The sequence below is a fragment of the Canis lupus genome, chromosome 8, assembly GCF_003254725.2.
Source record: "Canis lupus dingo isolate Sandy chromosome 8, ASM325472v2, whole genome shotgun sequence".
Taxonomy (NCBI): Eukaryota; Metazoa; Chordata; class Mammalia; order Carnivora; family Canidae; genus Canis; species Canis lupus.
The window spans coordinates 45,582,074-45,607,578 of NC_064250.1; the positions used below are offsets into that span (position 1 = coordinate 45,582,074).

General features: G+C 38.9%; 1 protein-coding gene and 1 pseudogene across 18 annotated transcripts in view; one reads left to right on the forward strand and one right to left on the reverse strand.

Annotated features, from left to right (window-relative positions):
• The window catches only part of RGS6 (regulator of G protein signaling 6), a 580,135-nt gene that overhangs the window by 67,324 nt on the left and 487,306 nt on the right, over positions 1-25,505 (forward strand). The gene's annotated exons all lie outside the window — the stretch shown is intronic.
• On the reverse strand, positions 6,072-6,186 carry LOC112658236 (U4 spliceosomal RNA; annotated as a pseudogene).

Here is a 25,505-nt window from a genome sequence, read left to right on the forward strand (position 1 = left end):
TAGATATTGTTATTACCCCTGTTTTATACATGAAGAAACAGACCAAAATCCTAGGTGCCCTGGACTCTACAGCTCCTAAATAGGAGTGGAGCTTGACTTTGACCCTGATGCTCTACTGTCTGAGACTTACAAATGTATTACAGAAAGATGTTAGGGTATTTGCTTACTTGTATGCACGAGTATGGCATATATCTTGATTGTCAAATGTTGAGTCAGTACTACTAGACTCTAATAACACTAGGATCAGTGGGCCATGAATCTGACCCAGGATTCAGAACCCCTGCTCTTATAAAGATGAGAGTTAGGATGATTTATGAGATTCAAAGAGCCCAAACCCAAAGGGTAGCTGCCCTAACATATTCTATCTTGGGTTTCTCTTGAGGACCATCAAATTGGAAGAGGATTTATATAATGTGGAAAGGTAGAGTTCTAAGACATCTTAGGCAGTAGAATAGAACACACACACACACAGGGACATAATCATTTGAGAATGTGCATATTATGAAATATTTGCCATGATAAAGGTAATGAGCACATTTGTCACCTCACATAGTTACTTTTTTGTGTGATAAGAATGCTTAAAATCTACCCTTTCAGCAAATTTTATATTCACAACACAGTATAATTAACTATAGTCACCATGCTATACAGTAGATCCTCAGAACTTATTCATCTTATAACCAAAAGTTTGTACCTTTAACCAATATCTCCTCATTTTCCCCCACTTCCCAACCCCTGTCAGCCACTCTGGTTCTGAGTTCAACTTTAAAAAAAAATTTCAAAAATAAATAAATAAATAAATAAAATAAAAAATAAAAAAAAATTTCACATGTAAAGTGATATCGTACAGTATTTGTCTTTCTCTGTCTGGCTTATTTCACTTAACATAATGTCCTCCACATTCATCCATGTTGTCAGTTTCTTCTTATTATAGCTGAATAATATCCTGGGGTGTGTGTGTGTGTGTGTGTGTGTGTGTGTGTATGTATATCATATTTTCTTTATCCATTCTTCCATTGATAGACACTTAGGTTGTTTCCGTTCTTAGATACTGTGAATAGTGTTGCAGTGAACATGGAACTGTAAATATCTCTTCAAGATACTGGTTTCACTTCCTTCAGTTTTATACCCAGAAGTGGGACTGCTGGATCATATAGTAGTTCTATTTTTTTTGAGGAAACTACATAATGCCTGTACCAATTTACACTCTCACTAACATGTATACAAGGGTTCTCTTTTTTCCACATCCTCACCAACTCTTATTATTTCTTGTCTTTTGTTAATAGCCATTCTGACAGGTGTGAGGTGACATCTCATTGTGGTTTTAAATTTCATTCCTCTGATGATTAGTGATGTTGAGAATCTTTTCATGTACCTGTTGGCCATTTGGATATCTTCTTTCAAAAAATGTTTACTTAGGTCTGTTGCCTATTTTTAGATTGGATTATTTTTGCTATTGAGTTGTGTAAGTTCCTTATATATTTTAGATATAACTCCTTATGAGATAGAATTTATGAATTAGTTCTCCTACTCTGTAGATTGCCTTTTCGTTTTGTTGATTGTTTCCCTTGCTGTGCAGAAGGTTTTTGGCTTATTGTAGTCCTACTTGCTTATTTTTGATTTTGTTGATTGTGCATTTGATGTCACGTCAAAAAAAATCATTGTCCAAACCAATGTTAAAGAGCTTTTTTCCTATGTTTTCTTTTAGGAATTTTACAGTTTTATGTTTTACATTTAAGTCTTTGATCCATTTCTAGTTAATTTCTTTTTTAGAAAAGATTTTATTTATTCATGAGAGACACAGAGAGAGGCAGAGACAGGCAAAGGGAGAAGCAGACTCCTCGCAGGAAGCCTGATGCAGGACTCGATCCCAGGACCCCACTATCATGCCCTGAGTTGAAGGCAGACACTTAACCACTGAGCCACCAAGGCATCCTATTTCCAGTTAATTTCTGTGAGGAGTGTAAGATAGAGGTCCATTCTCATTCTTTGAAAATAGATTACAGGTTTACTAACACAGTTTATTGAAGAGATTATCCTTTCTCCATTGTGTGTTCTTGCTTCCGTCCAAGATAACTTGACCATACATGTATGGGTTTACTTCTGGTCTCTCTAGTCTATTGGTCTCTGTATCTGTTTTAGGTCAATGCCATACTATTTCGATTACTAGAGATTTGAAATATAGCTTGAAATTAGGAGTTGTGATGCCCCAGCTTTATTCTTCTTTTTTGAAATTACTTTGAATATTCTGGATCTTTTATGGCTCCATATAAATTTTAGGGCCGTTTTTCCTATTTCTGTGAAAAATGCATTGGACCTTTGATAGGCATTGAATTGAATCTGTATATTGTTTTTTGTAGTATCGATATTTTAGTATTAATCCTCCCAATCCATGAATATGGGATATCTCTTCATTTATGTGTCTTCTTCAGTTTCTTTCGTCAGTATCTTATAGTATTCAGTGTATAGGTCTTTCATGTCCTTAGTTAAGTTTATTCCTGAGTATTTTATGTTTTTCATTCCATTGCAAGTGGATTTTTTTTCTTAATTTCTCTTTCAAATAGTTCATTTATAGTGTATAAAAATGCAACTGATTTTTGTATGCTGATTTTGTATACTGCAACTTTACTGAAATCATTTATTTTACGTTTCTTTTTTGGTGGAGTGTAGGGTTTTCTATATATTAGGATCATGTTATTTGCGAACAGAGACAATTTTACTTCTTTCTTTCTAATATAGATGCCTTTATTTCTTTTTCTTGCCTAATTGTTCTGGCAAGGAGTACCAGTATTGTGTTGAATAGAAGTGGTGAGAGTGGGCATTCTTATCTTGTCCCTGATCTTAGAAGGAATGATTTCAGATTTTCACTGTTGAGAGTGATGTTAGCTGTGGGTTTGTCATACGTAGCTTTTGTTATGTTGAGGTGCATTCCTTTTATACCTAATTTGTTGTAAGTTTTTATCATGAATGGATGTGGAATTGTGTCAAGTGTTTTTTTTTTCTGCAGCCATAGAAATGAACATATGATTTTTATTTTTCATTTTATTAATGTGTTGTAACGTATTTATTGATTCGCATATATTGAACCTCCTTGCATCCGAGGGATAAATCCCTCTTTATCATGGCATATGATGCTTTTAGTGTGCTGTTAAATTTGGTTTGCTAGTATTTTGTTAAGGATTTTTACATCTATATTCAACAGGGTTATTGGCTTGCAAATTTTCTTTTCTTGTAGTATTTTTGTCTGCCTTTGATAGTGGGGTAATGCTGGCCTCTAAAATGAGTTTGGGAGTGTCCGCTCTTCAATTTTTTGAAAGAGTTTGAGAAGGATTGGTATTAATTCTGTAAATGTTTGGTTTAATTCAGCAGTGAAACCATGTGGTCCTATGATTTTCTTTGTTATGAGATTTTTTGATTACTGATTTAATCTCTTGACTCATTGCTGGTCTGTTCAGATTTTCTATTCCTTTATGAATTAGTCTTGGTAGGTTGTACGTGCATATGAATTTATCTATTGCTTCTAGGTTATCCAGCTTGTTGGTATGTAGTTGTTTATAGTAGTCTTTTATGATCTTTTTATTTCTATGGAATCCGCTATGTCTCCTCTTTCACTTCCAATATTATCTGCTTGAATTCTCTCTTTTTTCTTAGTCTAGCTAAAGCTTTGTCAATTTGGTTTGTCTTTTCAAAAAATTGTCTTTCCATTTTATCTTTTCTATTATTTTTTGAGTAGCTTTCATTTATCTCCACCCTAATCTTTATTTCCTTCCTTTTGCTCATTTTGGCCTGAGTTTTTTTTTTTTTTTTTTTTCTATTTTCTTGAGGTGTGAAGTTAGGTTGTTTGAAATCTTTGTTTCTTTTAATGTAGGTGTTTATTGCTATAAACTTTCCTCTTAGAATTGTTTTTTCTGTATCCCACAGATTTTCCCATGATGTGTTTCCATTTTTGTGTGTTTCAAAATATTTTTTGATTTTCCTATTATTTCCTCAGTGATCCATTGACTGTTTAGAAGTATGTTGTTTACTTTTAACATTTGAGAATTTTCCAGCTTTCCTCCTGATTTCTAGTTTCATACCATTGTGGTTGGAATAGATACTTGTTACGATTTTAATCTTATTAAATTTTTAAAAGACTTGTTTGTAGCCTAGCATATGATCTGTCCTAGGGAAAGTTCTGTATGCACTTGAGAAGAATGTGTATTCTGCTGCTCTTGGATGGAATGTTCTGTGTATCTGTTAGGTCTGTTTGGTCTAAAGTGTAGTTTAAGTTCAGTGTCTCCTTATTGATTTTTTTGTCTGCGTGATCTATCTATTGTTGAAAGTGGAGTATAAAGTCCCTTGCTATTTTGGTATTGTTGTTTATTAACTCCCTTCAGATCTGTTAGTATTTGTTTAATATGTTCATGTGCTCAATGTTGGGTGCATATGTATTTACAATTGTTATATCCTTTTGATGAATTGGCCTCTTTATCATTATATAATAACTTTATCTTATTATAGTTTTTGATAAAATCTGTTATATATAAATAAACATATAAATATTTAATGATATAAATGCAGCTATCCCTGCTCCCCTTTGGCTTTCATTTGCATGAAATATCTTTTCTCATTCCTTTACTTTCAGCAATATGTATCCTTAAAGTTGAAGTGAGTCTCTGGATAGGCAATATATAGTTGGGCCTTAAAATTTTTTTTAATCCATTCAGTTACTATATGACTTTTAATTAGAGAATTTAATCCATTTACACCCAGTGTAGCTATTGATAGATAAGGATTTACTTTTGCCATCTTGTAATTGTGTTCTGGTTATTTGCTAGTTCCTTTGCTCCATTCCTTGTCTCTTGCTATCATCCTTTGTGATTTGATGATTTTCTATAGTGTATGCTTAGGTTTCTTTTCCCCTGTCATGTATGTAATATAGCTTTTGCCTTGAGGTTATTATGAGACTTACATAAAATATCTTATAACAGTCTATTGTAAGAGGATAACTTTGCATACAAAAATTCTGCCCCCCTTCTATGTTTTTGATAGCACAATTTACATCTTTTTATATCATGTATCCATTAACAAATTATTATACCTATAGTTATTTTTTTAAGATTTCTTACTTTTTGAAGTAATCTCTATATCCAACGTGGGGCTCAAACTCACAACCCTGAGATCAAGAATCACATGCTCTACTGACTGAGACAGCTAGGTGTCCCATACATATAGTAATTTTAAGTCTTTTTTTTCTTTCAAATTCTTTTCTTTATACCAGACTTAAGTGATTTACACACTACCTTTACAGAATTAGAGTATTCTGAATTTGACTATATACCTTCTTTTACCAGTGAATTATATACTTTTATATGTTTTTATGCTATTAATTAATATCTTTTCATTTCTGCTTGACAAGTCTCTTGGTGTTTCTTATAAGGTGTGTTTAGTGGTAATAAACTCCCTCAGCTTTTGTTTGTCTGGGAAAGTCTTTATCTCTCCTTCATTTTCAAAGGGCATCTTTGATAAGTATTCTTGGTTGGCAGTTTTTTTCTTCCAACACTTTGTATATGTTATCCTATTCTCTTTGAGCCTGCAAGGTTTCTGCCAAGAAATCAGCTGATAGCTTTATGAAGGTTCTCTTGTATGTAACAAATTTCTTTCTCTTGCTGCTTTCAAGATTCTTTCTTTGTCTATGATTTTTGACAGTTTTATTATATTGTGTTTTAGTGAAGTCTTCATTGGGTTGAATCTGATTGAGGACCCATAAACTTCATGTACCTGGAAGTCTATATCTCTCCCAAGATTTGGGAAGTGTTCAGCCATTATCAGAGGAACTACTTTTTTTTTTTTTTTTTTAGATTTTACTTATTTTTTCTTGAGAGACACAGAGAGAGAGAGAGAGAGAGAGAGAGAGAGAGAGAGGCAGAGGGAGAAGCAGGCTCCATACAGGGAGCCTGATGTGGGACTCGATCCTGAGTCTCCAGGATCAGGCCATGGGCTGAAGGCGGCACTAAACCGCTGAACCACCCGGGCTGCCCAGAGGAACTACTTCTGTTGGCCACCCAAACTACTCCCAGGTGCCTACCAGTTTACACATGAAACTCCCTTTCCTGACAATAAAGCATTCTACTAACTGATCCCAATTAGCAATAATCGCGCCTTGGATAAACCTCATTGGCTACGATACTGTCACTGCGCAAAGCTACTAATTGATCCCAAACTATGATTTTAGTCTTCAATCACATGACTCCATAATATGTACCCAATTCTCTGGGCAAACAGACCTGATTCAGACAGCTTGTGCTCTTTTTCTCTTTTGTTTAACCTGTTTTATCTACTTGAAATGTCTTCAGTTTCTCTACCTCAAACCCTCAAAGTCTTCTCTGTCAGAATTCTCTGCATTCCTCAATACTGGGTTAAAATTACTGATTTTTATTTTTTACTTTAAAAAATATTTTATTTATTTATTCATGAGAGACACACAGAGAGAGGCAGAGACATAGGCAGAGGGAGAAGCAGACTCCTCACTGGGAGCCTGATGTGGGATTCTATCCCAGGACTCCAGGATCATGACCTGAACCAAAGGTGGATGCTCAGCCACTGAGCCACCCAGGTGCCTCCCTCAATTCCTGATTTTTATAGAAAAAGTGACTACCCTACCCCATTTGATTCTTATGGTATTCATATTACTTTCAAGTCAACTATAACCTACTTATTTGTAGGATAGCTTTTGTGAGTGTCTTCTCACTCGGGCTTCATTGGAAGGCCCTTGAGAATTAGGATCTAATTCATTTTTGTATTCCCTGTAGGACGTGCATGGTTCTTTGAACATAATGATTTTCCAAGAGAACTGTTCTTATGGAACCTGATTTTATAAGAAAGGAAATCTCCATTTAAAGCTTTGATATAGATTGAATTGTGCCCCCCCCACACAACTATATTGAAGTCCTGTCTTTACCTCACATTGTGACCTAGTTTAGAAAGTCATTGCAGATACAATTAGTTAAGATGAGGTCATACTGCAATAAAGTGGGCCCCTAATCCAATATGACTGATGTCCTTGTAAAAAGGGAAATTTTGACATACACACACACAGAAAGAGAGAGAGAAAGAGAGAGAGAGAACACAACATGTAAAGATTGGAGTTCTGTTGCCACAAGCTAAAGATCTGTCAGAAACTATGAGGATAGATGGGAACAGATTTTTTTCCTGGACTGTTAAGAGAGAGCATGACCCAACTGGCTCACTTCTCTAGGCCTCCAGAACCATAAGGCAGTACATTTCTGTTGTTTAAGCACTCAGTTTGTGTTACAGAAGCCCCAGGAAACTAATTCCAGCCTTATTTTCACCATCCTCAGAACAAACAAAAATGGGGTGTTTTAAATGATCCTTTTCTTGGTAGAACTGAGGGCTGAGGTGGAGTAGCCTGAGAACAAAGTAACCAGAATCTTCTCTATGAATTTGTACCCCTGGTCCTCTGTTCCAGTCTGAGTTTTTATGGACCCTCAGAGCATCTTTAGCACTGGAAATTCAGCAAGTCAGAACTGGGCAATGTTTTATCTTTAACCCTCTTCCTCCTTCATAAGGCTCTCTCAGTTATTACTACCATATTCCTTTCAGTCCCTCTGGCTAAAACCTTTTACAATCCTGCCCTTTTCTTATCCCCAATTTAAAAAATCTAGATTTCAGGTCACCTGGGTGGCTCTATCCATTAAGCATCTGACTCTTGGTTTCGGCTCAGGTCATGATCTCAGGATTGTGAGATCAAGACCTGCATCGGGCTCTATGCTGTGTGTGGAGGGTGTGGAGAATCCTTAGAATCCTTTCTCTCCCTCTGCCCTCCCACCCCTCCCTTAGCTTGCACGCATGCTCTCTCTCTCTCTTAAAAAAAAAAAAAAATCCTCAGTAGTGATGGCAATAATTGGCCATATTGAGGGGCAGATCCTTAACACTGTAACAAGACCCTCAGTCCTGCCTGATAGCACATGCCCAGCTTTGTTGGCATTGGGGACTGGGACTCTGGCCAGATGAGGTGAGAGCACTGCCCCTCTATCACAGGGATGTAAGTGTAGATTTTCTGATCCTGGGCTGAATCAGACTGAAAGTTTGCATCCTGCTATGTCACTTACTGGCTGCAGGGCAGCCATGGAGAGGCTCCTTAATCTCACTGGGCCTCTGTTTAATAATCTGTAAAGGAGATAATAATGGAACTCACTTCATAGGGGCATTGAGAGAATTAAATGATTTAATGCACATCAAGGGGTGAGAATCTGGCACATGGCAGGTGCTTCATAAATGTTCACTTGTATCGTCATACATGCAAGAAAATCTCATTGGCATTTATCCAAACAGCTTGATTATTTTTTTCATAAGGAAGGGCTATAATTAATCCTCAGTTTTTCTTTGCCTTCCCTCATCCCCTACCAGTTTTACACACATTAAGAAATGTGGTGGTAGTTTATACACACATGCTAGGCTGGCCTAGCAGGGAGTTTGCAGCAAAGCTTCTGGGATCTAACTTGGCTGAGCTCCTGGGCCTCTCCTAGCTGTCAAGTCCCCTGTGCTTACCTGTCTTCGATGTTGTTTAGGTTCCGGTGACCAAGGGCACAGCTTGGTGACTCACCTCCCGAGGCCTCTGGAGTTGCCAGGGGGTGCCTCTAATTAGGTACACTGTTGAACATGCAAGTTTTTATCCTAGAGGCAAGAAAGGCTACTGGGAATAGCTGCTTAACATGAAATGCAGGCAGCAAGTCCAGTTGTTAGTTAGAAGGATGTTACCTTTGATTTGAATCATTGGCAAAGCCCAGGCAAGCAAATAGGACCCCAACCCCAGTTGTTTGCATTGTATTCTCCTTATAGGGTCACTCCTAAGCTGAGCTGATTCATTCAGCTGATATTTACTACTGAATTTTCATAATCAATAGGGATTTATTAAGCAATTCCTAAGTGCCAGTTACAGTACTAGGTGTTGATGATAAATGAAATGATGAATAAAACACAGTCCTGCCTATAACAAGTTTGTAGTCTGGTCATTGAGATAGATGGTTGAGCTAATAGTGGTCTTGGGGTTGGGGCACTAAAGATGTGGTATCCCAGAGTGGGGGGGCGGATCCTGGCTTAGCCTGGGGGCAACTACAGGGCCATCATACTTGTCATTTTTGATCTAATGCCTCTATAAGACTGACTTTGGACAGGATAAGGATTGTGACTGTCTTTTTATTGCTGTATCTCCTGTGCTATTTGTGGTTGGCATGTGGTAGAGGCTCAATAAACATTTGGTAAATAAGGCAATAGTATCTAAACTGAGTACTGAAGGATGGGGTGTTAGCAAGGAGGAAAGTGTGTGTTGGGGGGTGGTAGAAGAGTGGCAGTAGGAAATAAAATGGTGAGGAAGGACATCATGGGGAAAGAGTGACATGTACTCCTTGGGAAGGACAAAGATTGGTACTGAAAACTGCTCATATGGTAGGGTAGTATGGAGGCAATTCAAGAGGCGTGGGGAAGGCTGATGGTGAGAATAAGGTGGAATTATTAAAGGTTTTAAACAAGAAAGACTGTTTGGATCTGACATGCATGTTTTAAGGTGTAGGAAGGGGATTGGAGAAGACAGAATGGAAGCAGAAATGCCAATTTGAGGGCTTCTGTAGCAATCTTGATTAGAGATGGGGGTGGCTGGACAAATTACTGACAATAGAGAAGGGGATGGGGATAGATTAAAAAGCAGTTAGGGATGTAGAATCACTAAGACCTGGCAATTGTCTTTAGAGAAGGAAGGAAGGAAGGAAGGAAGGAAGGAAGGAAGGAAGGAAGGAAGGAAGGAAGGAAGGAAGGAAGGGCACCACATCTTTAAGGAATGCTAGCATCTTTCACATACTTGATAAACAACAGAAGAAGAGGAGCAGTGGAGAGATAAAACCATGTGTGGACACACTGAGCTTGAGTTGCCTACACGTGGTTCAGTGGGCAGGTGTATACATCAAGGTTAACCTCAGGATAACAATCTGGTACTCAATATACAGGATTAGATGCTCATTAGCATAGAAGAAAAAGGTTTTATAACTTAGAGATCCATTGACGAAATTCAGAAGGCCCATGAACTCAGAAATCACATTGAAGTTTTAATGCACGTGCATTGTTCTGGAGAGCTAGCTTTGTGTCAACCTTTTAAAATAAGTTAACCCTTGATTCTTAGGGCTGTGGGAGCTAGCAGGAGTGATGGGATTGCTCAAGTAGAGTGAGGAAGAAGAGAGCTGTGGGAGCATTGGGATTTTGGGGGTGGGGTGCTGTGCTGAGTCAGCAGTGGGGGTCAGTGTATGAGGGATGAGATGAAGATTTACAGAAAATATTAGCTTTACTGTTTATAAAGTGCTTTCACAGATGCTGTCATTTCATGTCTCAGTAACTCAACTAGATGTTTATCATTTGGTTCCGTGTCAGAGTTCAGTACAAGACACAGAAACTTGGCTATAAATTTTAAACAAGAAAGGATTTAATACAGAAAATTGGGTGCTTACAAAATCACTGGAAGGGTGAGCCTCAGGGAAAAGATTTCCAGAACAAGGTGGAGCCAAGGTAAAAATGTGCCCCTGCCATTGCCATCCCGGCATTGGGAAGCTGGGATCAGAAAGTCCCTGTGGCTACTGCCCTTGCTGCAACTGCTTCTCAACCTACGGAAAGCTGGAGTAAGGCACAAGGACACTGCCGGGGATCAGAAGTCTCATGTTTCCATGAATACTCAAGGAGACAGAAGATGGCCACCATCTTTATCTACCTTCTACAACTCCTTGCATGCATGCATGCATCTAATTAGTGGAACCCAATTAACCCCTTTACCCCTAGATTCAGGGAAGTCTGGAAAATATCTACCTCTCCACCTAAAAAAGAGAGTGAATTGGAGGTAGAGGTTTTTCTTTTCCCCTAGGGACCAGATAATAAATATTTTGGTCTTAGCAGGCCATGTGGTCTCTATCGTAGCTACTCAGCTTTACTATTGCAGTGGAAAAGCAACCATAGAAATTACATAAAAGAATGAGCATAGTTATATTTTAATAAAACTTTATAAAAATGGGCAGTGGGCTGGATTTAGCCTGTGGGCCATAGTTGGCCCACCCCTGAGAAGACAAGTTAATTCTCAATAATTACAATGGGTTCATTTTACAGGCAATTAAGCTGAGAGATTTCGCACCACTTAGCCAGTGTAAATGAAAACATACCCTCATCATTTTGGTTTCAAAGTTCATGCTGTTTTCAGCAAACCTTGATGCTGAGTCCATCCCTTTGAGAGACTTGTGATCTAAAGAGGAGATAAAATGTGCACCTCACTTACAGATGTAAAAGCCCCAAGAATGGTACAAAATGCTTTTGCATACAAGACATGTTTGACAGAAGAAATCAGAATAGCCTTCACTGTGGAAGTTGTTTGATCTAGGTGTTAAAGGGTAACTTTAATAGGTGGAGATGGTGGTGGAGCAAGTGGGGTGCAAAAGAACATTTAAAGTGGAATGGGAAACTTCAAGGCAAGTTTACAAAAACAGCTAGCAATCCAAACTCATCTGAACATTGTGGCCTTCTAGGGTTTTAAGAGAGAAAGACTGGCTTATGGACAAGACAACCTTGGATGTTACAATTAAAAATCTCAATTTAAAAAGCAGAAGCCTTGGTAATTTTTGAACCGCAAAAATTACAGGCCGCAATGTACATGTTACTATAAGAATAGTTATCTGGTATTGTGGTGCAGAACTTTTTGACTCAGAAGCTACGGTCAACAAGAATTCACATAGGAAGTGATTGTAGTATCTTTTCATACAAAGGAAACAATGGACATGAGGGATATCTTGAGCCATTCATGGTACTTGGAAACTTACAAATGTAGGTGGGATAGAGAAGAATGGCTTTGATAGTGAGAAACAAAAATAATAAAACTTGGAAAGCCAGGAGCAGGAGGTTTTTTTTGTAGGAAAGATGGTGGAGGATGAGAGAAATGGACATATGGGGCAGGCAATTGGAAATATGGGCTTGATTTTCAATAGAGAGAGAGGTCGTTGGGAGTTGTTATATATAGCAGGACAAAGAGCCATAGAGAAGCTTGTGTCTCTGATGGTTGTGAGTAGTAGAGGATTTCCAAAGCAGAAGCCAGGGGACTTAGGTCATCAAGAACCAGGAGAGGCACAGGGACAGGGAAATGGAGTAGGGAAGATAGGTGGAGCATGTTACCAGAGGAGTCAGGGGAGGAGCTGTTTCCAGAAAAAGGAATGGCCAAGAGTGTTGCCTCTACTGGGAGGACAATAAGCATTCATGAAAGGCCACTTGGCTTGGTGATGATGCAGTTGTGGTGGGTGAACCCTGAGAGAGCCTTTTTTTTAGTGTATGGAGAATAAGTGGAGGCAGAAGCTGTGGTCTGTTCACTTGAGGAATTTGATTTGGAAAGGAAAGAGGAGAGAAGATCGGAGATTGAAATTTGTTTGTTTTAAAGTTGATTACTTCTTCAGTGCCCGAACACCATCGATAACCTCACTTGTCAGGATGTATCCTGATGTCTCCCGCTTCCTGACCAGACCTCCCTAAGGAAACGGTGGTTGAAGGAGGAGCACCATCTATTCTCTCTTGATTTCAGGATCCATTTTTTGGTCACTTGTTTGCATCTGACTTGACTTTGCTTTTTGGCTCTGCGGGTGGCCTCTCCTGGCAACCTGTGAGGTAATACACAAATGTGTGCAGTTGTTAAGCAACTGCTTCCAGCCGTGGAGGCTCTGCTAAATTTGGAACACACATGAGTCCCAATCTAAGTCTTCATTCAGCAGTGAAAAAATAAGTCCCTGACTTTGAAATTTCAGAGGTTATACATTTGCAGAATATAAAATCAGTGCGCTGAGGATTTTTGTCTTACCTCACAGGATTCCTTTAAAATCCATTAGAGAATTGCTGTGCAGTGAAGATTGCGTTCCCGCCAGCATCTTTTCTAGAAAGAAACTAGGTATGTCCAAGCTCCAGAAGGAATGGAGTCTCTTACACCAGTGCTTTCTGTGGTACTAAACAAAAACAGAATGTACACAACACCACCACCACCACAAACTCTAGAGTCTCAGATGGAAATGATTTTATCAGTCTAAATTAAGGCTCTTTATTTATTCTAACTCACATTTCCTTTCACACCTTAGTCAGTAGCTTCTACTACGTAATCAGCTGAGTCTCAAGTAGGTTATGAAATGGATGCATGAAGAGGTAACTTGGATTAATATTTTTCCCTCTGTCGAATTCACTTCCTTGCTTTCGTATTTAAACGAAATACAAAATATGCTATTCTCAAAGGCCCTCAGCTGTGCTGCTCTGGAGCTATTTAGAGATTGGAAGTGTTCTAGTCCTCTTTCACATTTGCATAGAACTTCAGTTTTTTTTTTTTTTTTTACTAATTTTTTAGGGATCCCTGGGTGGCGCAGTGGTTTGGCGCCTGCCTTTGGCCCAGGGCGCGATCCTGGAGACCCGGGATCGAATCCTACGTCGGGCTCCCGGTGCATGGAGCCTGCTTCTCCCTCTACCTGTGTCTCTGCCTCTCTCTCTCTCTCTGTGTGACTATCATAAATAAATAAAAAATAATTTAAAAAAATAATTTTTAAAAAAGATTTTATTTATTTATTCACTCATTCATTCATTCATTCATTCATGAGAGACAGAGAGACAGAGAGGGAGAGAGGCAGAGACACAGTCAGAGGGAGACGCAGGCTCCATGCAGGAAGCCAGATGTGGGACTCGATCCCGGGACTCCAGGATCACGCCCTGGGCTAAAGGCAGGAGCTAAACCACTGAGCCACCCAGGGATCCCAGAACTTCAGTTTTTGAGATGTTTAGACATCCATTAATTTCACTGGACCTCATAATAATCTGTGCGATAGGCAGTATGATCATTAAGCCCATCTTACAGATAAAGGAACTGAGATTCAGAGTAGTTAATTAATTAGATCAGGTCACATAGGATGCCAACCCCAGATTGAAGACTGAAGCACAAGTTCCCTAGATTCATATTTATCCATTTTTTTCCCATTGTGCTCCGGGTGGCGTTTTGGACATGAGTGTTTTCTTTCATTCTTAAGTACTTCAATGAATAAGCTGTGTACACCATCATGTTGGTTTCTGGTAGTACATTGATTGTGGAGGGCCAGGAGCAGAAACCACAGACTCTAAATGACAGTTAACCCTTATTGGAGGTTTGGCCTTTATTGAATGAAGAGCTCTTGTTAAGGAAAGGTATGCATTGAGATAAGAGGCTTGCCAATCTTTCAAAAAATGGAAATTTCTGGGCTCCTTGGGGATGGCTGATGATAGTGATTATGGAAGAGTTTGCAGATGTGAAGTACTTTATAAATCCTGGAGGAGTGGCAGTAGACCATGTTTCTGGGGAGATGGATATTTGCATTTGTCATCTTCTGGACATTGCTGCCGTTGGCACCTTCTTGTTTTTATAAACAAGCCTATTTTGCTTCTCTTTAGAAACAGATCTGTTATCTAGCTTCACGGTGGCTTTCTATATGTGTGAGCTGGTGCTCCAGTAAAATGGAACATTTGTACTGCTGCAAAACCGAATTTAGTGACGTTGCCAATATCTTAGCCCTCAAGTAGTCTTTAAATATTCTTAGTCCTGGGAGCTGGCCCAAGAAATTGCTTATTCTTTTCCTCATACCACTCAGCATATAAATCCTGAATTACTGCTGACCAAAGATACGTAAAGTACAAATCAATAAGCATTTTGTTTCTGTGTTGCAGGGAATGAGACGATGAGTGAGAGAAAACCCTTCGATGGGGGTTTCAAATTATTGTCACTGTCCTATGTATTAACAGAGCCAAGACTATTACTTTACTCATTTGTTGACCACTGTGTCATTATGCTGCACTAAAAGGATTTTTTTAGTAGTTTTTTGAAATATAATCCACATACCAAAGATGCACACAGTTAAGGTATACCATGCAATGGTTTTTGGTGTATTAATTTTTTGAAGTCATGGTCAAAGGCATAAAACATAAAATTTGCCATTTTAACCGTATTTAATGTACAGTTCAGTGGCATCAGCTATAACTCAGTTTTGTGTGACCATCATGACTATGTCCAAAGTTTTTTATCACCTCCAACAGAAAACCTTGTACTCATTTAACAATACTGCCACCTGAAAGGATGTTTATGCTTTGATTACTACCTTCAGATGGAGAGATACTGTGCCTGGTTTAATTGATATGGAGTGAGAAGTGGGTGGCAGGGGTTTTAAGAGCTTCCCAGGTGACTCTGAAGAGCAACAGTTTGGGAGTGACTGCCTTGGTCCCTAGGAAGCAGCAGGTCAGCACAGCTGCCACCCCCACCCCCACCCCCACCCCCCACCACTACCACCACTGTGGGAAGAGGCTGCATTTTGGAGTCAGGGAGTTTTGTGTGTGGTGCAGCCATTTACTAGCTCTGTGAGTTCTCATTTATGTTCTGCTGATAAGACTTTTTTGCTGGCCTTAAAAATAAATATGAATGGAGGTGCATTTGGGTGGGTGGGAGGAGACTTACATATAAATCAATACAAAAATGGCGAACACTTCCAAGAAAATTTGGCAAAAAATGAGAATGCATAATTTACAAAGTTCACATAACTTAAACATTTGAGGATAGCCAAACTGTGGAAGGAGGATATATTGTCTTAACGTATTAATTGCCTCTCGTGTCTGAAGAAATGAAAGTTAAAACTATTTACTTCTAGCACTCACTAGTGGTCTAGGTGGTGGCTGGAGACATTTTTACACTCTTGGTATGTGTACATTGATATGGCATTTGTGGTGGAATATGCATGCAGATTCTTAGGTGAGTCAAATCTAATTCCAGAGGTTTACCCTGAGGAAATAACTGATTGGTGTGTCAAGATGTGTGCATAAAGGTGTAATTACTGAGCCTCGTTGCAATGGTGGGAGTTTGAGAGCAGGACAAATGCTCATTAATAGGGCATTGGTTAAATAATTTATGGTGCATATCTATCCTGAAACTATGTAGTCATTAAAAAAACAATATAGCGTGCATGTATTAACAGAGAAAGATAGCACTGTGTATTTTTAAATGAGAGAAGTGGTAAACAGTGCGAGCCTATTTTTGCATTAAAATCATATTTGCATTGAAAATGACTGTAAGAAAAATACCAGATGTTAGGAGTAAACAGTGTTTTTACCTCATATCCCTCCATAATGCTTACGACTTAAAGAAATCATTACTCGTATATTAATTTTTGTGTTAATTTTATATTCAGGAAAAACAGCCACTTCCAAAAATGACATGTTTCCAAAATTAAACACACACTTCTCCATCCATATGTGCTTATGTATGTGTGTCCACCCTCGTCTCTCCCCGAGTGCTCTGAAAGGGAACAGTCTATAATTTAATTAGCCGTTATCCCTAGAATTGGGGGTCATGGGTGATTTTTGTTTTCTTCTTTATGCTTATTTATACTGCACAAATTTTTATATGATTGTATCACTCTTTCAATGAGAGATAAAAAAGAGGGAGATTTTAATATCTCAGCATGCTTGCCTGGCCTAGTTTTCTATCCACACTTTAAACAAGGCTTACATCTATCTCTTGTAAAGGGTCCTTTGGTTCACATTTCTTTCTCCCTGCCTTCTTATTTAAATAATCATTAGTATGTGTTGCATAGTTGTGTGCCTTACAAAATTAGGGGCATTTATTCTGACTTGCACATTTGTTATCAAGCTGTGCGCTTTCACTTTATTTATTTTTTTTTACCTAAAGTAAATCTGACCTTTAGATGAGGCATTTCCAAGCATAGCATCCATCATCTACCATTATACTTCTGCTTCATCTGTTAAATGGTAATGTGTCCTCTAAAAATATTGATATTAAATTAAGTCATTCCATATTTGCTCTTAGGAAGAACTTTGAGGTTATCAAATTTACCAGGCAGGTAGGATATGCAAAAAGAGAAATGCATGGAAAGCTTCCAGCAGACCAAGGCTCTTCCCTGGGTCTGACAAATTTCATTCATTCCTCTAAGCCCTAAATTAAACCTCACCTCCCCTGTCCTATATTCTTAGCTCCCCCAGGGTAAGCTGGTGCTGACTTCTCCATATGTTTATTATGGCCCTCATTGAATTTAATTTTAAGTAGTTGTTGATGGCTGTCATCCCATTAAGACTTCCAGATAGGTGGCCACCCACCAAGATGGTCCCCAGTGAATCTTACCTCTTGGTATTCATGTCCTTGACAAATAAATTATAATAGAAGTGATGATATGTCATTGCCCAGACTAAGTTATAAAAGACTGAAGTTTTGGGGCACTTGGGTGGCTCAGTGGGTTGAGTGCCTGACTCTTGATTTCCACTCAGGTCATGATCTCAGGGTCAGGAGATTGAGCCCTCGACGGGCTGCCTGCTCAGCCAGAAGTCTGCTTTTTTTCCCTCTCCTTCTACCCTGTCCATACTCATGCCCTCTCTGTCTCTCTCTGAAATAAATAAATCTTAAAAAAAAAAAAAAAAAGACTCTGGTTTCTATCTTGGGTTCTTTCTCTTAAATCATTCACTCTACGGAAAACCAGCTCCAATATTGTGAAGACAGGCAATGTGTGGAGAGAAGCTCATGTGGCACGGCTGGCCAACAACCACGTGAGTGAGCTTAGAAGCAGGTCCCCCCCCTTGTTGAGCTTTCGGATGCTACACGCCCTACTGCCAGCTTGATTGCAACGTCATGAGAGACCCCAATCCAAAACCATCTAAATGCCTTTTGATTTCTAACCTTCAGAAACTACATGTAACAATCCATGCTGTTGTTTTAAGTACTAACTTGGAGGTGACTTATTATTGCAGCAATAGATAATTAGTATGAAACTGGTACTGGAAGTGGGGTACTGACATAACAAAAAATGAAAATACGGTAGTGGCTTTGAAACTAGGGAGAACACAGTAGAAAAGCTGTAAGGATTTTGAGGAATGTGTTAGCAAAAGTTTAAAGTGTCCTGAGTACACCATTCACAGAAGTTTGGACTTTGAGGAGGCATAAAGGAAAATGAGGAGAATCATGCTGGAAACTAGAAAAGGCAGTCTTTATTATGTAGTGGCAAAAAAAAAAATGTAGCAATGCTGTCATCTACAGTACTGTGGAAAGTCGAAAACGTATCTAATGAACTGGGTGATGCAGTTAAGGAGATTTTGAAACCGTGTTGTGCCTTCCATTTTTTTCCCGTTGCTTATAGTAAAATTGCAGGGAGAGAAAAACTGAAGGCAGAACTAGTGAACCAAAGGAGCTGGGACTTGCTGTTTTTGAAGATTTCCAGCCTCTCCAGATGTTACATGATATTAAAATTAAGAAATGGTTTTGAGGGAAGATCAAATTTGGGGGCACTTTTAGGAAAAGAAGTTCCAGACATTAAGCTGAGGGTGTGACTGTAAAATCTTTTCAAAATCTCAAAAATCAAAGATAGTGTCTCAGAGAAATATGCAGTTGGCCAAAAGCCCTCTCAGGAGATAAGAGTTTGGCTTCTAGACCCTCTTGGTCAATGGTAGGGCTTCTTGGAAGCTCAAGGACATTGTACCCGAGCAATAGTACAAAGAGGAAGGCCTTGAGTGAGGAAGGCCTTACTGCAAAGAGATTTGTGGGTGTGGCCTTTGGAATGAAGCCTAAGAGGATTCACAGAAGACCTTGAACGGTTTTAAGAGTTAAACTTGAAGAGACACCATCAGATTGAAATGAAAGGGCCACAGAACAAAATGAAAAGAGGACTTTAGACACCTAAGTATCAAGTGGGAAGCAGGCAGAGAAGACTACTCAGCAGCAAATACTTATCTTTCATGAAAATGGAAGGCCCACCTGGAGGCCCAAACCCAGAGTTCAGAGGCTGGACTTAAGAGTCCTAGAGAATTATTTCCAAGCCTCAGCAAGGAACTCACATGTGTTTGGTAGGATTTCAGAATTGCTAGCCCTACATGCTTCCCATTTCCCCCTCTGTGTGCAGGAGTGTTTATAGTGGTTATCCTCTGCTTGTCTCCCTGTTGTGTGTTGAGTGTGTGGGGACACATAACCAGTAGCTCCTTCCATCAGGAGGAACCGTAGTCAGCTGTATGTCAGAGACCATACCCAATGTACCTCATCCGTGTCTAGACCTGATTTAGGCAAGGGGAGTCTGGACTGGGAGCTGACGCTGGGGTCCAATGAGACTCTAGGGACTTTGGGAGAGGCTAGTGTATATTGCATGTAGGACAGATGGGAGTCACTTGGAGCCTAAAGATGACTGTGGAGCCAACCTCTAAGATAGCCCCCATTAATCCCTGATTCTTGGCATTCAGAGTTGTTAATTTCCTCCCAAACCCGCATTGTGCTAGGATTGGTCTTTGTGACCAAGAGCAGAAGTGATGGTATGTCACTTTGAACTAAATTTATTAGAGATGGTAGCTTCTATTTGGGGGATGCTCTCATTCTCTTGCTGTCTTGGATTGCTCACTGTGGGGTACACTGTATGTTGAGGACATTCAGGTATCCTCGTGAAGAGAACCACATGATGAAGAACTTCCAGCCTCTAGCCAAGTAAGTGAACTTTCTTATAAGTGTACCCTTCAGCTCCAAACAAGGCTTCAAATGATGGAGTCCCAGCCAACAGCTTGACTGCAACTTTATGAGACACCATGTGGAAAGGAATTGACCTAGCAGACTCAATACTGCTATCCTTAGAAAGGCCCACTTGCAAGATTGGCCCTTGGCTGCTATCTGGGAACTTGGATTTAGAGAAGGTTCCCACCATTCTCTAACGATGAGCAGTTGACATTGCCGCAACTTGCAAACAATATTATTTATGGTGAACACCTGCATTTATCTGGGTGTCTGGAATTTTGTTATGTGCTAGGCAGAGGGTACATGCGTGAGCACCCCCCAGCAAAACCCTTGGACATTGAGTCTCTAATGAGCTTCCCTGGTAGACAATATTTCACAAATTGCTGTCATGGTATGATGCTAGAGGAGTTAATTCTGTGTAATTCCATGGGGGGAGGGCTCTTGGAAGCTTGTTTCCATGGACTTCATTTCCTATGGACTTCATTCCATGTACCTTTTCCCTTTATTGATTTTTGCTGTATATCCTTTTGCTGTCATCAAAGCCACAAGTAAAACTATATGTATATGAATCTTCCTAGTGACCACTGAAACTGGAGGTGTTCTTGGGGACACCCAACACAAAGACCCAGAGCAAGAACCACCTACTCAGAAACTGAGATAAAATTTGTTTATTATTTTAAGGCACTAAGTTTTGGAGCAAAAGATAACTAATCCATGAAGCCAATTATTTCTCTCTCCCCAACATTTAGCTTAGTGTCTAGGACATAGGTGTTAAATATTTGTCAAGTGAGCTGATATTTCTGCCTTTGAAGAATTTTACAGTCCATCTGGTGCCTTTGCAGGAGAAATCTAAATCTTTGCTTGATATTACGAAGCTGGCTTACCTTCCCTTTCTTTTGTTTGGAACAATCAGTCCCAGTGGCCGCAGCCTGCCTTCCCGCATCAGATTCCGCTCTCTTCCTTTCCGGGTGAGGCTCACGTGCATAGAAATCAGTCTATGCCCATGCTTCTCTGTTACTTCTTAGCTTCCTTGTTTTTTTTTTTTTTTTTTTTCCCTCTTCTATACCTTGGTAATGACAGCTATTCTTACCATTGGAATAAAACCTTCTTCCTGCTGAAAATTTAATTGCTGAGTGTTTCAGGACCTTATAAGATATTAATATTTCTCTCTTGAATCTTGCCTCTTAGTCTGTCATATGATGGCCTTGACAAATGAACGTTGTTGTTTTACATTGTCCCCTCCTCTGCACAGTCCTGAAATAGAGTTATATACAAAGATAGCAATCATTCAGGCTAAGATAACTTTAATGTGGGAGAAAAACCCAAAATATATACTAGAAGTATACTTCCTGGAGTTATCTACAGTTTCTGAAAGAAGTATTTTAATCAAAGGGTGTGTGTCTATGCTAGTGTATAGATGTGTGCATGTGCACACAAACTCACACACCTACTCCAAAGTGTTGATTTCTGTGACCTACCTTCTGGTACTTAACAGAATATTTTCCCTCCCTTCAAGTGTATTCCAGTCATAGCAGATGACCTTAAGTCCTATTTTCCTGATAATCTGAAGGTGATCCAATAGTTCTCTGATTTGATCTCCTTTTCCTTTATTAAAAAAAATACGTTCCCTCTTTTATCAAAAAATCTATTCTTCTTTCAAAGGGTCCTCTCTATAGTCTTTCCTCCCTCTTCTTGAGCATTAGTTTATCCCTGATTCTGCTTCTTATTCTTGCATTTTCTTTTTTTCCTCTTCTTACCAATTTCAATAAGGATGCTCAGGTTTCTCTAACTCTAAATAGAACAACCACCCTTTTCTTTGCCTTGCTCTCTCTTGGAACTGTAATTCTATGTACTTCCTTTATTTTGTTGCCAAGCTTCTCAAGATTAGTCATTTCTGCTGGCTGCCTCACTTCCTCATCATTCACTCACTGCTTAACACTTAAAACCCACTATGTTACCCTTCTACTCTGAAATTCCCTCTAAGGTATTTTTATGACTGTGTCTTTTAACACTGTGGCCCTCCCATACCCTGCTAACAGATTGTTTACCTTACTGAAGCATTTATTATTGTTGTTGTTACCTTCTTTGAAACTACTTTGTCTTCTTTATTTGACCTATGATATTTTTGCCTTGGTTCTTGTTTTATCTTTTATAGCTATATTTCTTAAGATTTTATTTATTTATTTATTCATGAGCGATACAGAGGCAGAGACATAGGCAGAGGGAGAAGCAGGCTCCCTGTGGGGAGCATGGCGTGGGACTTGATTTTAGGACCCTGGGGTCACGCCCTGAGCTGAAGTTAGGTGCTCAACCACTGAGCCACCCAGCTGTCCCTATAGCTGTATTTCTGATTATTGACTAATGGACCAATCAATCAAGACTTATCCAAGCTGGAAGAAATTGGTTTCTGGAATGAATAGTCTATTTAAAATAGGTCTGTTCCCTCCCTAGAATTTTTAATTCCCAGAGGTTCAGTTGCTTACATAGAATGTGAAACCATTGCATCTGAATGTGCCATCTAGGTACTGTTTTTAGCAGTCTTGTTTATTCTAACATTTGGATATGACTCCAAAATTCTACCTTTCAAGTCTCCTATTTCAACCAGAAGGTGAACATATCATCCTAACTTAGTTTTCATTCCTCCCTCACCAGATAGCTCCTTATGACCTCTCTATTTTTATCTGATTCTAAGATAGGGATCAACTCTTGTCCTTCTCTTAGATCCTTGTGTCCAAACAATCCTCAAGTCCTATCAGAATTTCTTATATAATATTTCCTTTGTTTGATAGCTTTCTATTCCCAGTCCCACAATTACTGTCTCCTAGCTCCTGCCTGTGTCTCCAGTCCTATTTCACTTCCATATACTTGGGACCAGTGGCTCTTTTGAAAGTGAAATCCTCACCCATCATGGCACCATCTGAAAATTGTGTTTCTGACAAATAAAGGGTAAATGTTGCTCTTCTCTTCCTCCCATATGCACACTGTGCCCTTCCCTTGTAGGTGCTATGGCTCTCCTGCCTCTATTTTGCTCATGATGCTCCCTTGAGTTAGCTTATGTAAGTAGAATGCAACTTGGCAGGCAATTCTGGAGATCAAACAGAAAACCAAGAGTTTGGAAAAAATATCTATTTGTTAAGAAACATATACATGTATATCATTGTTACCTGTTGTTTTTACCTTAAGCTTCATTTCAAGTTTGCAGTTTTTCCATGAAGGTTTTCGTGCTTTCCCAGTGATGGCTGCCGCTTTCTTCTGCATTAGGTTGTGCTTTTTTTCCAGTACTCCAATGCTTTCCAGTACTCCAGAACTCCAGGCTTATGAGTGTTTGTGCTCTGTTGGCACTAAGGGTTTATGAATGATAATTCATTAGGATATAAAAATGTGATAGTAGAATTGCTATTTATTTTTAATCTTTTTACTAATTTTTATTGTGATAAAATATATGTAACATAAAAATTTAACATTTTAACTATTTTTAAGTGTACAGTTCTGGAGCATTAAGTACCTATTCACATTGCTATGCAGCCATCACCATCATCCATCTCCAGAACTTTTCATCTTCTCTGAATGGAACTCTTACTCATTAAACACTACCTTTTGAGATTTCTATCTTGATAGAAATTTAAAATGTATATAAAGTTAGATAGTCTATGTATTTTCAGAATAATGAAATTTTGATGTATGGAAAGTACATGCTCAAATTTTTAAGTGACGGGGTAACACAATTGAAAGATTTAGAGGTCAATAACAATCCTGTGTCACTTGGCATTTTTTATACTTTAAGATAAATATTTATAAAAGTCACTAGGCATTTTATAAATATTCTTTGATGTTAACTTTGGATGTAAGTTGTTGACTGACACTTATCATTTAATTATTAGAGGGATTTCTGCTTTGTAGAGAAAAATTTTAAATAGACAAGCAAAAGTTAATAAATTAACATCACCTGTAATAAGATAATTCCTATAATTATTAACATTTGTATATTCTTTTCTGCTAGTTTTCTAGGCATACAGATATGATTTCTTTTAAAAAGGAAAGGTTGTGTTCAATTTTTGTAAATTTTGTACACTGCTCTTTGCACTTTCAAGATTGTCATGACTATTTCTTTTGGTACTAAACATTCTTTTCCCACACATTTTAATGGCTTTATTGTAAAGTATAAAAGTAATTTATTTAAATACCCTAATTCCTGTGCTTTTGGATTTTTAGGGTCTTCTGGGTTTTTTCCCCCTCCTCTTTTGCTATTTAAGCAGTTCTATAAAATAGATGCTATTAACCATGTCTTATATACCTGTGACATTTCTTTAGGAGAAATCCCTGAAATCTGCATGTTTCTTTAGGAGTAGAGGTTTTACTCCCATCTTTTCTGTCTGTGTCTGAGGCAATTTTGTGTAGTGGTGAAGAGCTTGGATGAGAATTTTAATTGTACCTCAACCATTTACTAGCTGTGTGACTTTGCACAAGTTGTCTTTGTATGCCTCATTTTTCCTCACCTATAAATTGGGGATAAAAGTAATGCCACGTTGCTGGGTTGCAGTGAGGATTAAATGAGTTAATAAGTGGAAAATACTTAATAGTGCTTGGCATAGAGTAAGCAAACAAGAAATTTTGGCAATTTTTTGTCCTCCTATCAAGTAGGGGACATACCTACCAGGTATCATCAAGTAGCTCCTAAAATAAAGCAGGGTTATATTCTTCAGTAAGATGAATTACATATTAATGACTCAATTTCATCAGTTCTACTAGGTAGAGACCGTGAATATTGCAATTGCAGTGTGTCGTAGTTTGTAGGGACAGAGTGTAATCTTGTAGATTTGAAAGCTTTATACAATCCCTTTTGTAGGTAGATTTTTTTTTTTTTTTATATATTTTTTTAAATTTTTATTTATTTATGATAGTCACAGAGAGAGAGAGAGAGAGGCAGAGACATAGGCAGAGGGAGAAGCAGGCTCCACGCACCGGGAGCCCGACGTGGGATTCGATCCCGGGTCTCCAGGATCGCGCCCTGGGCCAAAGGCAGGCGCCAAACCGCTGCGCCACCCAGGGATCCCCTGTAGGTAGATTTATACGGTGACAAATGAAGGAGGAATTAAAGTCTTCTTAGAAGAAGTTTGTTGTCTTGTGAGGGAACAATGTGGTAAATTTCTAGGCACCTGATGAGGGCGGGGATATGACTTCTTTCAGTTCACCATTTGTATACTGGTCTAGCATTCGGCCATAGTAGGCACTCAATAAATATTTGTTAAATAAAGCAATATTTATTAATAAACATGCCCATGCTTCATCAAATGTATTGCAATGTGTGTTGTAAACATAATGAAGGCTTTGTATAATGAACTGACACCTGCCAGTGGAACTCTTGTCTGCAGAGTGGGCTGGAGGCTTTCAGGCTCATCTGATTATTATAGGATTGGAGAGTGAGCAGATTCAGAAATGATGCAGGGGCTTTTGCTTTTGGTGAATGCCTCACTCTATGCCGGTCAGGTTCTCTGATTCCTCTACCAGTCCTGGGTGTGTGCCCTGTCCTTACTGCTGCTGCTGGATCTGATCTCACTGTGAAAATTGTGTTGCCTTTCTGCAGACCCATGGGGTTCAGTGTTTGATTAACATGTTTCCCATTTTCTGAGCAAAATACCTAGGTAAATCCCCCTTGGATGAGGTGAGGATCTGCAATAATTTACAACCACCGTGTGAGCATTGTGTTGAATCACATGCTCTTTGTGAGGATGTGGTGTCATTTTAAGGCTGGCACCAGCATCCACTCCTAGGGCACTCTCCATGTGATGTGTTGACTCCCACATTGGAGAACACTGACAGTCATCAGAGGAATGACTTAGTTGCTGCTGAATTAAAAAAAAAAAATCAGACTTACAGTATAAATGGATTTTACTCCCTTCAAAGTAGTGACCTTGGGATAGATGTAATCCTATGATGCTTCCACTAATGC